The 14,136-nt window shown below is 36.8% G+C and overlaps 1 long non-coding RNA gene across 1 annotated transcript; it reads left to right on the top strand.

The window, feature by feature from the left end:
- Positions 1-208: 208 nt before the first annotated feature.
- LOC116514984 lies at positions 209-649 on the top strand. The gene is made up of 2 exons (XR_004256174.1): positions 209-283; positions 481-649. It is a non-coding gene; the product is annotated as an uncharacterized LOC116514984 (long non-coding RNA).
- The last annotated feature ends 13,487 nt before the right edge of the window (positions 650-14,136 follow it).

The raw sequence follows: 14,136 nt of genomic DNA, 5'->3' as shown, positions 1-14,136 counted from the left end.
GATGGTATTTTGGATAAAGAATTTTGAATATATTTGCAGCTTGGTCTGTTCTGACATTCTTAATTGGCAAAGGGTTGTAGCAACTGTGCCAACGTAGAATAAGAAGCCAACTCGGTCATCCTTAACTGGAAGCATTAAGTTAATTATTGAAGAGGCTTGATCAACGGTTTCTTGTTTTTGTCCTATGTTTGGGATACACTGTTGTTGTATGAGCTTTGCCTAGCCAGTCCTGCCAGCTGCTAGCCTGAAATGAAGTTACATCCAAGTCATTAACTCCCAAAAGGTAACAAGTAGAGTTGAGTATAGCTGAATGGGGTAGCCTCCTGCCAGGCTGGGCCTGGAATTAGGCCACACTAAGAAACAAGTCAAGCCATTGTCTAATCGAATGAACTGACTCGCAGGGAAAAAGAAGGGAAAACAACCTATTTAAAAAAACAGATTGGTCTGCTTGGAAAAATCCCACTATTTCACATTTTCTAGGGATGCTACAGAGACCTAGCACATGGAGGCGAACGGCTTGACCTATTAGACAATGCTACCATTTCAAGAATCCAAGATGTCTGGAGCAGAGGGCACTGATGGTGATTGCTTCTGAAGGTTTTGCTTGGATTGTTCTCTAATCAATATTAAAGCAGCATGTCTCACTCAATATTTCATTCAGAGAATATACTGGAGATAACAGCTGGGTTACAGGCAATTTTGAATAGACATTCATTAACAATTCTATACTGTATATCCAGTTCATAAGAGTTACTTCTTATTAAGTGGCTGTAGCATTCTGGCTTAGTAAAATAACATGCAAATACTCTATAATATAAGTATAAAAAGCCTGGCTATTGAGATCAGAATCACACATTTGCTGATACCGAAGAGAAGCACATTTATCAACCTGGTGTCTTTTTCACATTTCTAGCTAAAATTCACAAAAGCCTTTTGACCATGGAATGTTGGGCCTGGTAAATTATTATTTACTGAGAAATTTGAGACTGCAATGCAATTCACATGTGTTAGGGATAACTGCCTCTGAATTCAATAGTCAGTTCTCACAGAGTCAGCTTTTCACAAACTCATACTATAGGTGAAACCCTCAGTCCTTGGATCTGAAATTCCTTATTAAACTGGATTTGCATAACTGTATAAAGATAAAAGATTCTGCAGAACAAAAGCCTTAATATAAAATGCCCTTCTTCAGGAAAGTCATTTAGAATTCCCCCTTTTTGCTTACTGGGTAAGAGAGAAAGCTTGTTTTAAAATGAAATTGCCCTGCTAATAGATCTTCTTACATATCTTTCAAAAATACTTGTTTAATTAGTAAGACCAGTTTTAATAAAAGTTTTACTTGATATGGTTAATCTAATTAAGTATAGATACTCTAGTATAGAATAAATGATAAATGAATGATTCACTTCCTGCCCCTCTCTTTTCTACCACCTAAGGTAGATGGCTTGTTCTTCCTAAGGGAATGCCAAATACAGGTAGTCCTCAACTTACAACAGTTCATTTAATGACAATGACACTAAAAAAGTGACATGATCATTTTTCACACAGCCTTTGTAGCATCCTCATGATCATGTGATCAAAATTCAGATGCTTGGCAACTAGTTCATACTTATGACCATTGCTGTTTCCCAAGGTCATGTCATCACTTTTTCACAAGCAGAATCAATGGAGAAGCCAGATTCACTTAACAACCATATTACTAACTTATCAACTGCAGTAATTCACTTAAAAGCTGTGGCAAGAAAGGTGGTTAAATGGGGCAAAATGTGTCATTTTGGGGCTCAATTGTGATCATAACTCAAGGATTTACCTGTAGATCCTTGATATACAATTCTTTCAAATGTGTGCATTTTCTCTTTGGCAAAGGTTTATGGGTTTGGCATACAAAGTTATATGGTGATGTCATGAATATTTATTAGCATAGATTAGGATAGTTAATTTTCTTCATCTGAAAAACAACTTCAGTAAATTAATAAATGCAGGTTTGTCAGGCTTTATGGAAATAAGGATTCAGCCAAGATAGAAAGGTGATTTAAGGCCATGTATTCAAATAATTCATATATTCAAAAATTCATCTCAAGGTAATAAAAAGGATTTGAAAGTTCATTTCCCAAGCCTACTTATTAAGTTCTGAAGATTCTGGGAGGACAGGCAAAATCCATGAAGCCTAAGTGGCAAATGTCTTCATCCTTGGAGAAGAAAAGTGGATTTAGACAAAGTTTTAAAAGTTTTAGAACTCAATAGATATGAAAGTTTTTAGAAATCAGTTTACCTAAACAAGTCTTGCCAGGAAAGCCTTATATTTTATATACATATATGGTTAATATATAAAAAATATATAAAGCTGGATAGTGTAATGGTTAGAATTCCGTCTTTGATGCAGGAGACCAGGGTTCAAATCCTGACATAACAATTTTGAGCAAAAAACCACTAACACTTCTCCTGCCTACTTCAAAAATATGAGAGTGACAAAAGTTAGGAAAATAATGCTGACTTGGACATTACCAGGATTAAGAAGATCTGTATCAGATGTTCAGGAATCAGGACAATCGGATAATAAGTGGGATACTGGAACAAACCATTCATGGACAAGACAATAAAACCTGAAAATCAATGAAATGCTACTACAGCAGTATACCTAATGAGAGGGGATATATGAAAGGTTTGAGAAAAATATGGTTGGACAGAAGATCGGCATTCACAAAAACAGCTTGTTATCCAGTACTTCAATATATTGAAGACGAAGCTGTTCTCACAACTTCAGGTAGTCCAACTACATATTATATCCTATACTCAAAAAGATCCAGAAGAAAAACTGGATGTGCAGCCAATCCCTGAAAATGGAATGTCAGTTCCAACCTTTCCATTACAAAGCACAACAGCTGATATGTGCTATAAAATCATGGATAAACTAGCTACAATCAACCCTTGAGGTGAGTTACCAAGGCTTAATGGAGATGTACCATCGGAAGTATAGCAATAGCACTTAGACTTATATACTGCTTCACAGTGCTTCACAGCCATCCCTAAGTGGTTTACAGAGTCAACATATTGCCCCCAGCAATCTGGGTCCACATTTTACTGACTTCAGAAAGGATGGAAGGCTGAGTCAACCTTGAGCCTGGTGAGATTTGAACTGCAAGTTGCAGGCAGCTGGCAGTCAACAGAAGTAGCCTGCACTACATGCATTCTAATCACTGTGCCACCATGGCTCTAGTCTAGAAGATGCCAATAGAACCCACATAAAATCCCTTCTACCAAGATAACTCAAACCAATCAATTGGCATACTACAGCCACTGTAATCCTGGATATGCTTGACTGCACAATCAAGAAGAACAGCAGTACATATCCCCCTGGAAAACAAGGTTAGAGGCTAAGATCAAGAAAACTCAGAGAGAGATTAGTGAACTGATGGAAGTACAGAAAGCTGTGAAGATTAGGGATAAGACCCGGCTACTGAAAGAGCTTGACTTCTGAAGCCCTAGGGACTACTAAACAAAGGTTCACAACATTGTCTATAAAACTAAGGGCACGCACTAGAAAAACAGAGATGAAGAAGGTAAATACCTTTTTCTCCAAAGAACTAGCCAATGTATATTCCCAACTGCAGTGCAATAACGGAGTAACAGCAGAGCCACCAATAGTAAAAACAGTACTGGAAGAACATATGAGAGAAACATAAATAACCTTAGTGCAAAATGGCTGCAGAACCTAAGAGCAGATCACAATAATCTCCCAAAACAGAAGCCAGTCACCATCACAGTAGCAGACATCTATCAGCGGGTCAAGAACATGAAGAGCTGGACATTACCTGGCATGCACTTCATCAATACCTACTGGCTAAAGAAACTAACAGCAGTGGAGTAATGTCTAGCAGCACAGATGAACCAGCTACTAGCTACTAGTAGTACCCTCACTATCACAAGGAAGAACATTATAATTATCTGCCCAAAACAGTGCAGTACTAAGAACAACAAAGATCCTGCAGAAATCTCCCCCCCCAAACACGCACACACACTCACACAGAATGAATGAATTGATTTGTAGATCAGAGAATTGCTGTGGACAGAATAAATTTTAATTTCACCAGAGCTTTTGACACATTATCTATGATTGTGGAAATGGATTTACTGATGGATGAACACATATAGTTGACCAAAGAACTATACCTAAAGAATGCTGCATGTGAGCAGGACAGAAATCACAAGTATGATGCTGCAAAATTCTAACATGGCTTAGGGTTTGATACCTTTGTACCTTGGATGTAGAAGCAAAAATTATGCTTAACTGATTTGCAGTTAATAGCAATAGCAATAGCAGTAGACTTATATACCGCTTCATAGGCCTTCAGGCCTCTCTAAGCGGTTTTACAGAGAGTCAGCATATTGCCCCCAACAATCTGGGTCCTCATTTTACCCACCTCGGAAGGATGGAAGGCTGAGTCAACCCTGAGCCGGTGAGATTTGAACCGCTGACCTGCTGATCTAGCAGTAGCCTGCAGTGCTGCATTTAACCACTGCGCCACCTTGTGTTTTGTTTTTTTAATGCTAGGTTGAGGAAAATTAGAACTGGATGCCAATTACAAGTAGTCCTCAACTTATGACCACAGCTGAGCCCCACATTTGTGTTGCTAAGTGAAACATTTGTTAAGTGAATTTTATTCTAAGACATTATGACATTTCTTACCATAGTTGTTAAGGGTATCACTGCAGTTAAGTTATTAAAACAATTGTTAAGTAATCTGGTTTTCCCATTGACTTTGCTTGTCAGAAAGTTGCAAATGGTGATCAGATGACCCCCCAAGACCCTGCAACTGCCAAGCATCTGAATTTTGATGCTGCAACAGTCATAAATGTGAAAACTGTCATGTCACTTTTTTTCAATGTTGTAACTTTGGCCACTAAATTAATTGTTGTAGGTCAAGGACTACCTGTATTATTTCTTGTTGCAAAACCCTTCTGAAAGGAGAGAGACTTTTCCCCTTAAAATTGAATGACGGAAAGTGAAATAAAGCTGATTCCCAAATTGTTAAAGTGAATGATTCTAGCAATAGTCAAAATAATAGTTTAGTTTAGATCCAGGGTTGGGAGAGTGAATAAAATATTAGACTCTATCTGGAGAAACCTAGGATCAAATTTTCTTTCAGTATAAGATGTACACAATTTTGAACTAGGCTAGCATACTGCACAGGCTGGTTGTGACAATCAAATATGAGTATACTTTATTCTGAATTCTTAGAGGAGCAGCAGAATGTAATAAATAATTAAATAAATTTCTATCACCAGATAAAATTGCCTTATCAGTGATTTGAAACTCACTCCACTTAGTGGCCTGGGGCTTAAAGAGAGTACTGTACTGATCAGAGTTTGGAATTTGCTGTCACCTTCATATGACCTGAAATTATGCCTGTTGGACAAAGCAGTGACATTGGATAAGGATGTGTAAGTGACCTTCTAGTATAGCTTGACACTATTAATCACATATTATCTGTTGGACTCCAGTTTCTACCTATGAAAACATAGGTAGAAACTGGAGAGAAAACTGCCTCAAGAGAACATTCTTCTCTGCTAAGGTAGATAAACTGGTCCCTATGCATCTATATAACTGTGCAAATAAATTCTTACCTATTTGCTTACGGATTTATTGCCATTTTAGTTTAAGGTTAAAATTCATTTATAACTGAAAACTTCTTTGCAAAAGCCATAATTAAATTTAAGTTATTTCTAAAACGACCACAGTCCATGATTGCAAGTTTATCTGTAGCTAAATGGCTATTAATAAACTGCAGTTGAGGTAGCATCAACTACAGATATAAAATCCATATAGATTAATTAATTAAGAAATTATCCTTTGAAGAAAACTCAGGTATCTGCTCTCTTTTTTAGCTGTGAAAAGAAAAACAAGTGATTTCTATGAGGATAACTCTCTTCCCTCCCTTTCCCCTTCTACACATAAATTTACACTGATAGTGACATCAAATCTGTATCTGTCTTGAACATGCCATCTGGCTTAGTGCAGAATCTCCTGCAGAATCTAAAAATATGGTCTGAAATGTAGAACTAGGGTGGGATTACTATGTATAAAAGAGAGAAATTAATCTTCTGAAGAGATTTTGAAGGAGCTTTTTCTGCTAGAAGTAAGGAGCTCTTGTACCAAGGGCACATTTAGCATTTTGAGAATGTGTGGTGGACACATTCACAAAACGCGCATCAGACATATTCATAAACAGTAGCCCAATGATGATGATTATCCATTCAGTTGTGTCTGATTCTTTGCAATTCTATGGGCCAGGTCTCTCCACATCTTCTGATCTTGCACTGCTTCTTTGAATTTTTCCTATGGTCTGTCTCATGTCAGCTTTAATAGTGTCCAGCCATTGTGTTCTTTGGCAGGTAGCCATGGGATGGCCATGGCCAATGCCAAAGACATATTGACTAGAAATAAACTTCATCCCTAAGACCAAATGGGACTTGAGAAACTCAAAGCATTCCTGTGAATGCAATGATTATGCTGTTAGATACTTTTGAATTACTATTGGGTTGCCCCCTGACTTTTAAAGTTGTGGGCAAGATACCAGATGAACATACTGTAAAGAGAGGTAACTGGCCTATGTTGTATAGAATATAAAAGGGGGGAATATTCATTTTAATGAGATTTGGAAAATTGGTGGATTATTGATACAGTTTGAATTGTATCATTTTTTTCTCAGTACTAGCCTCTACATTATCCAGTTAATTATTTTCAGAAAGCTGCACAGATTCAACAGCTGCACTTATAAATGATAACCTTGGAGAAACTGTTTACTGATGGAATTGATCAACAACTTGGTCTGCATGTATGTGCAGTGTTATTCAAAGTCTGGAAGAATAATGTTCCTGCAAGATAACATTTGAAATAACATAATTCCAGCTATACTAGGAATATGAAATCTTTGTGCTACCTTTTCTTTATTATTCTTTTTTGTCTGTGTAAGTAAATTACATTCAGATCCAAGATGCATTTCTATATGTGGATAGTGCTGTCATTGGAATAAACAAAGTCCATGGGCATTCATTGCTTTTTTTTATTTTATTTTAATCTAGCATGATCTAGTACAGTGTTTCTCAACCTTGGCAACTTGAAGATGTCCGGACTTCAACTCCCAGAATTCCCCAGCCAGCATTCGCTGGCTGGGGAATTCTGGGAGTTGAAGTCCGGACATCTTCAAGTTGCCAAGATTGAGAAACACTGATCTAGTATATCTTCTGTCCTGTTGATCAGGACAGAAGATATACTACTGTCAATTTAAAGTTTCTCAAAATCTTTAATTATGGGAATTAATTATGCGAAGCTCAAACTATCAAACCAACCATGTGGTAAGATGGATGGCTAATTAATTAATTAATTAAAATATTTTCATCAAGTTCCAAGACAGACCAAGACAGATGTTTGACAATTCCAGGTTCTTGTAGTAGTGGATAACACTACAGCACTACAGAAAAGTCTGATTTAAAATGTCATTTGAAAATCTTATATTTTATTATAAAATCCAATCCACAAAATGTTACGTGTCTGTGAAACAGAGAGAAAAGGGAAGAATGTAATAGATTTGAACAAAGTTGATCTATTCTTGTGGAATAGAGTTGATGAATATATGTAAGAAATTAAGAAATATCAATTTAATAATAAAAGACTAAAATGTCACAAAGTATGAATTAGTATAATCTTGTTACGGTTATTTAAAAGTACAAATCCATATATTGATGATAGCTGCATGTTATGTTCTAATTAATTGTGGTAATGGAAGATTTAGAGATGAGTTTGGAGAAAAAATTATGCAACTTTCTGAATGTGGTCTTGGGGAGAAAATCTGCTACTTGGATGGATAAGAATGAAATAAGGCAACACAAAAAAGTGATTTGGAAATCTGTGAGAATGGTGATTGGTGAATATCTGCCTAGAAAGATATTTATTTTGAGGTAGTCCAACTACAAAACAATGTTTTATTTTCAAGAACTTTGTAAGCATCCAAGCAAAGATCTTTTTGTCCAAATTGTATATTATTCTAAGACTAACTTCGAAATTGGAGTTCTTCATTCAGGACAATATTTCAGGTTTTTTTTTTAAAAAAAAAACACTGTTAGGAGTTAGGAGTTTTGCTTATCCAAAACAGTATTATATTACCAAAATTTATTCTTTCAATATATTCAAATAGAAATGTAAGCAGCACCAACATGAAAATAAATTTCATTACTGATACTCTGCAGAAGCACAGGATTCATGAAGCCATCCAAGAAAAGCAAATATATACATTTAATGAAACAAGCTTACGAGTTTCCAATATCCCATGGTGTGATCTACATTCAAAGAGACCTGTAGTGTCAAACGTAGGTCAGTTGTGGAGGATCCAAATAGTTGAAAATGTTCCTGAGGACTGATAAGCAATCTGCACAACAATAATGGACATGAGTGTTGAATTACTTTTCCACTTTCTCTGTTTTTGTTTTACTGTTTAATTTGCCCTTTGCTATGAATGACAGCTTTGGTAAACTGGGAGGGAGAATGTTTTCAAGGAGTAAAATAGCTAGGAGATATGCATGAAGTCACACAAAAGGCAGTTTACTTTATCCATTGCACTGGAAAAGAGACAATTACATGTCATCTAAAATCAATTATCACTAAGTTTTTCTGATTTAAAACATACATGGAATAAAAATGGCAGTTTTAACAAGGCTTGCTCTGCCTGTGCAAAGGGGAAGATTGTGTTATAGTGACAAACCCTGTGTCAGTTCTAGTTAGCTCTTGCTTGTTATTTAGGGTTATTTCTTTACTCAGGTTCAAGACAAGAATGGTAAAAAGATTTATTTAAATTATTTTGATTTAAAGAAACCAATAGATGTTTGTGCGGTGCAGTAGACAAATCATGTCCCTATTTCTGAATGTAAGCTGTATAGGTAGGTATGCAAATTCAGTCTCTCTATATTTTTCTTATGGGAAGGTTTGTTTTTTTTGAAATCAGCTTGCCCAGTTTCTGCCCATGTTGAACTCTGTAAAAAGAATTTGGATGAGACATAGTTGTACCAGGGGAATATTATACCAGAGCAGAGGGGCAGTGTTCTTTGTATCTTGACTAAGCTCTTTTGTCAGAAAGGCATGCTAATACATACTATAATCTTGGGATTGTACGCTTGAGAAAATAAACTGCATAGTGGCATAAATAGTAATTCTCTTTGTAATTAATTTTCTAAGCCTTTTAGAAATAGACAGGTAGCAATTTTTATTGAGATTTAGGCCACTATAGCAGTGTTTCTCAACCTTGGCGACTTTAAGTCCTGTGGACTTCAACTCCCAGAATCCCCCAGCCAGCATAGCTGGCTGGGGGATTCTGGGAGTTGAAGTCCACAGGACTTAAAGTCGCCAAGGTTGAGAAACACTGCACTATAGGATACTTTCTAGGTCAGCAGGTACACCTAATTCTTGTTCTTAAATAACATGAAATGTTTTGGAAGTAACAATATAGAATAAGCCTGCAGAGCATGGCTTTTGAGAAGAATTCTTTTCAACTGCTTTAAAAACAATAACTATAAATTTTCTCATGGATCCTGACTTGTTCTTTCTTTGGCCAGCTTCCCATACCACATTTGGTTCTATTTGGTTCTATTTGATTCAGAGAGTTATCTTCTGAGTGAATTAGGATAAGGTTAGTAGGACCAACAGTGTTTGATAGGTTTCAGAATGCACAGCTACATCAAAGGTGGGTTGCTGCTAGGTTGCCCCAGATTGGGTGAATCAGTAATGGCAGCAGCGGGAGGTTCCGCCCAGCGTAATCACACAAGCGCATGAGCGAACTGGTAGTAAAATAAATTGCAACCTACCACTGAGCTACATGTATGCTACTTCTGCTCCCAGTTCACATTTCTTAACATTTAGGAATGTGCAATGTGATCTGTGCCTCTAATTTAGTTGCAAACATCACAGAATTGAAACAGGAAACACTTGAAGAGGCACTGTCTTATAAATCTAGTTCAGATATTATACAAGCTATTTGCCAAAGAATGAAATGGATACAGATGCGAACTCACTCCCTCCATCCTGGGTTTCTTCACCTACTTTATGTGCACGATGAAGTTCTGAAACAGTTAGTCTGCTTTAACGATGGAGTGAAGATAATGGACAAATAAAGATTAAAAACCATGTAGAGGGATTCCATGGATAAAAGAGGTTCTTTGTTTCAAAAGTTCGTCCTGCACATGAGAGAAGTGTTGAAAATGTGATTCATGGAGGGGCATCTAGCACAATCATTCCCTCTTTTTCTCTTGCATATTACATTAACCGTTAGAATGTCCATCAGGATTATACAAGATGGATTTAGATGTCATATTAAGACCTGATTTGATAAGTCATAATGGCTAGATTCAGACAATATGCTACTCTAAAATCAAACTATATCTTGGCTTAGAACAAAGGTGTCAAACTGGATTTCTTCAAGGGTTGGATCAACTTTGTAGTTCATGGGATGGCTGGGGGGGGCAGGGAGTGGGGGGGAGATGGGATGAATGCCTCCTGCAGCACCCTGCTGGCCAAAATAGGGGGGCAGGGCGCGCAACCTCTTCTGCCCCATTTTTGGCATGAATGGTCTCCTGCAGCACTATAGTGGCCAAAACAGGACACAGGGGAGCCGCATATGGTCTCCCCCCCACCTCGTTTTCACCCTCCATGGCCTCCTGCAGCACTCTGCCAGCCAAAAACAGGCCACACAGAGGCCTCCCAAGGCCCCCATGTGGCCCGTTTTCAGCCAGCAGAGTGCTTCAGGAGGCCGGTCCTTTGATATTTCCAGGTCGGCCCTGCGGGTCAGATTTAAGCCAGATTCAGCCCACAGGCCTTGAGTTTGATACTCCTGGCTTAGAACATCTATTCCAAAACTCAAGCACAATGGGAAATAGTTTTGACAACATTCAGTCTAGCAGCTTGGTTGTTTTGAAATCTAAATGAGATACTGCTTACCTGTGTGGTCACAACAGAGAGAGCTTGTACCTAGCTTGTATCTAGAAGCAGACAGTCTCAAAGATAGGCCCATATGAAGGAAGATCTTGTCACAGTGGTGCGATAGGCTCATTAAAGCATATTTTATTTCACTTGACTGTTGGACCATAAGATGAGTGAGGATAGCCATCTATTATTATTCACTATGAATGCTGACTTAATTATTGCATTGTTTTTAAATCATGGATGTTAAATTGGAGAGAAATTTTGTCATTTGGAGATTTGCTTGGAGATCTATATAATCACTAGGAGTCAAAAACAACTTGATGGCAAATAATCAGTAGTTAATTGACTGATCGCTCTTTGGTTTGTTCTGTTTGGTGCCAAAAATCAGTCAGAGTAGAGCATTCCACTATCTCATTCAAGAAATACAGTAAATGCATACATAACGCACATACATTTAGTTGCTATTCCCAGAATTTTTCTTTCTTTGCCCACTCTCCTACTTTTTATCAACAGATCTTATGTGGATCTTCACAGAGTAAATTTGAATCAGGCAGAGTTGCAGACCCCACTTCATTTCATATATATGACAAACTGAACTAGATTGGAGTAGTTCAATGAACTTTGAAATATTGTCTTTGTTTGCTTCCTGACTTTTTTTTTTTTTTTAGTAACCAATTACAATGGCGCTGAATTGCCTGGAAATGGGTATTTCCAATCAGCATCCTGGGTGTTGGTGTGGTTGTAGTTAGCTTGCTTTGCATGGCTGGCATTCCTCAAATGGTTGAAATGACATGCTGCAAATTGACAGCGTAAGGACATGCAATGCAGCTGCTCCATTGGACAGTGCTAAGGTAAAATGGAATCTGCTCTTATGCCACTGGCTGTTCGGTATGTAGTGAAGAGAAATTAATTCATGGATACCAATGCTGCAGCCTCTGAAAGGTTCTCTGATATTGCTGTTAATATAAATCTTCAGAAGCCTCGATTTATTTTAAAAGCATACAGTAGTACTATAAGCTTCCCCTCTCCTTATTTTATTGTTTCATTTAAAATATTGGTGTTGATTATAGCACAATTATATGTCAATATTACAAAATAGGATCATTATTTGAAATATAAAATCTCCATGAAAGCTGCAAACCATAATTATTTTAAAATAAATCCATCATCTGCATGGCAGGTTTAAATCAGTTTAATTGTATTTAAATATTGCAATCTGGCTCTTTGTCTTCAGAATGCTAGGAATAGAGTCATGATGAAAATTCTTCTGGAGATGGATCTGGGACTAAAATTCCTAGTGCGAATTTTTTAAAATATCTAAATAAAGAATAAAAACAAGCAAAGTCACAAACATTTCTTATGGTCTATAATGATTGTCAACAATTGCTATGCAATTGTTAAATGGACTGAAAATAATTTTAAGTTTTGTCCCTGCAAGAAAGTCAATTCAAGGGTGATTAGTTTGTCATCTAATCAAACAAACAAGAGTTTCTAGTGACATGTTTCTCAGTCATTTTCTTAACAAGTCAAAAAATCTTGGCAGCCCAGATCTTCTATTATGAAAAGGACATTCCAATAAGCCAAGTTAACATAATTAAAAGACAATATTATTTCCTGTCATTCATTTGATTTGCACTTTTCTTGGCATAGTGATAATACCATATGTTATATTTTTCTGAAATGTTATCTAATATAACTTTGGACATTTGTGCTTTGTTTGTTATATGATTCTTTGTGTTCTATAGAAGATATATAAGCTGTTAATCTGTTTCTTCAACTACACTTTCTAATATTTTGATGGAAACATTTACTTCACAAAAGTAGCAACAGATGTACTTTCACATTAGTTTGAAATAGGGTTATCTAATTGGATTGATTATATACATAACCATGGAAGTGAAGGTGTTTGCTTTAACATTAAGCAAAAATATTTGACTTATTTTAATTGCAGGCACATAGACTTTTCATCTCTCTGTTCATAACCCTAAATGGAAAAGTGGTCCTGCCTGCCTATCATGCAAGATACTGAGTAATGTGTGAACAAAGAACTGAACTAGGTGTTCTTTTGGCCTGATCTAGGACAAACCTTTATCAGATCTTGTACATGTTCATGCAAACATCCTGCTGACTTTTATAGGACTATCTTTTCATACTATACACATTGTGTTTTAGACCTAAATAGAATTGCATAGAAAATAAAAATCCCTGTGTAAAATAAAGCTGACAAAATAACTTATGTATCTAAAAAAACAAACATCATTTTTATATTTATATTATTACTAGCTGGATACCTGTGCTTTGCGACAAAACTATGTGATCAGGCAATGCAGGAGAAATCCGGTTCACTCCGGTTTAATCTGTTGGCTTAGTGGTGGTCGGTGATTGAAACACATAAGGGAATATCGCTCCTACTGCCTTGAGTCCAGAAGCAGTTCCATAGGTGGAAGGCGTAGACATTTTAGTGAGGTACCAACATTTAGTACTGTAAGGAGCCCCGCTCCTGAATGAAGGAGTGGAATATCTGCCAGTTTGAACTGAGGTAACAGAATGTGAGGCAACTGGCAGTTGGAACAGAGTTCTTTTCAAGTGGGGAGGAGAGTAGAATGTCTAACTCCTTAGCATCAGAGTGTGTTAATTACTGTATAAGAAATACTAATGATTTGATGGTCATTTCAAAAACTCCTTTCTTAGTGAGCACCTAGAAGCCAAGAGGAACATACTTACCAAATTTCAAGTTTACGGTTCTGGACATTTTGTGATGCGTGAGTAGTATTTTTGCTTTTATATAGAGAGATTATAATATTATATACTATATATATTATATACTATATATATTATTATTATTTTATATTATTTTTATTTTACCTTCCCAAGAAGGCACTGCTGATGGCAGCCTTGATAAAATTCTCAATAGTTTTGTTGTTTTTATTAATCTCTGTGATTCACTTGGGACTTCATACCTGGGAGACCAACTGCTCAGCATCAAGCACAGTTTTTTAAATGGGAAGCTTTTTGTGACTACACCCCCCCCCCTTTACAAATGCAGAAGAGATTCTCATCCAGGAACTAGAAGCTCTCTGAACAATGGAAATACAAAAACAAAAGGAGAATGGGTAAGTGAGCAGGGATTTTAAATAGACTAAGGAAAAGTGGAATAAATCCCCCAC

The sequence above is a fragment of the Thamnophis elegans genome, chromosome 11 (assembly GCF_009769535.1).
Source record: "Thamnophis elegans isolate rThaEle1 chromosome 11, rThaEle1.pri, whole genome shotgun sequence".
NCBI lineage: Eukaryota > Metazoa > Chordata > Lepidosauria > Squamata > Colubridae > Thamnophis > Thamnophis elegans.
This window is presented reverse-complemented; position numbering and strand designations above follow the sequence as displayed.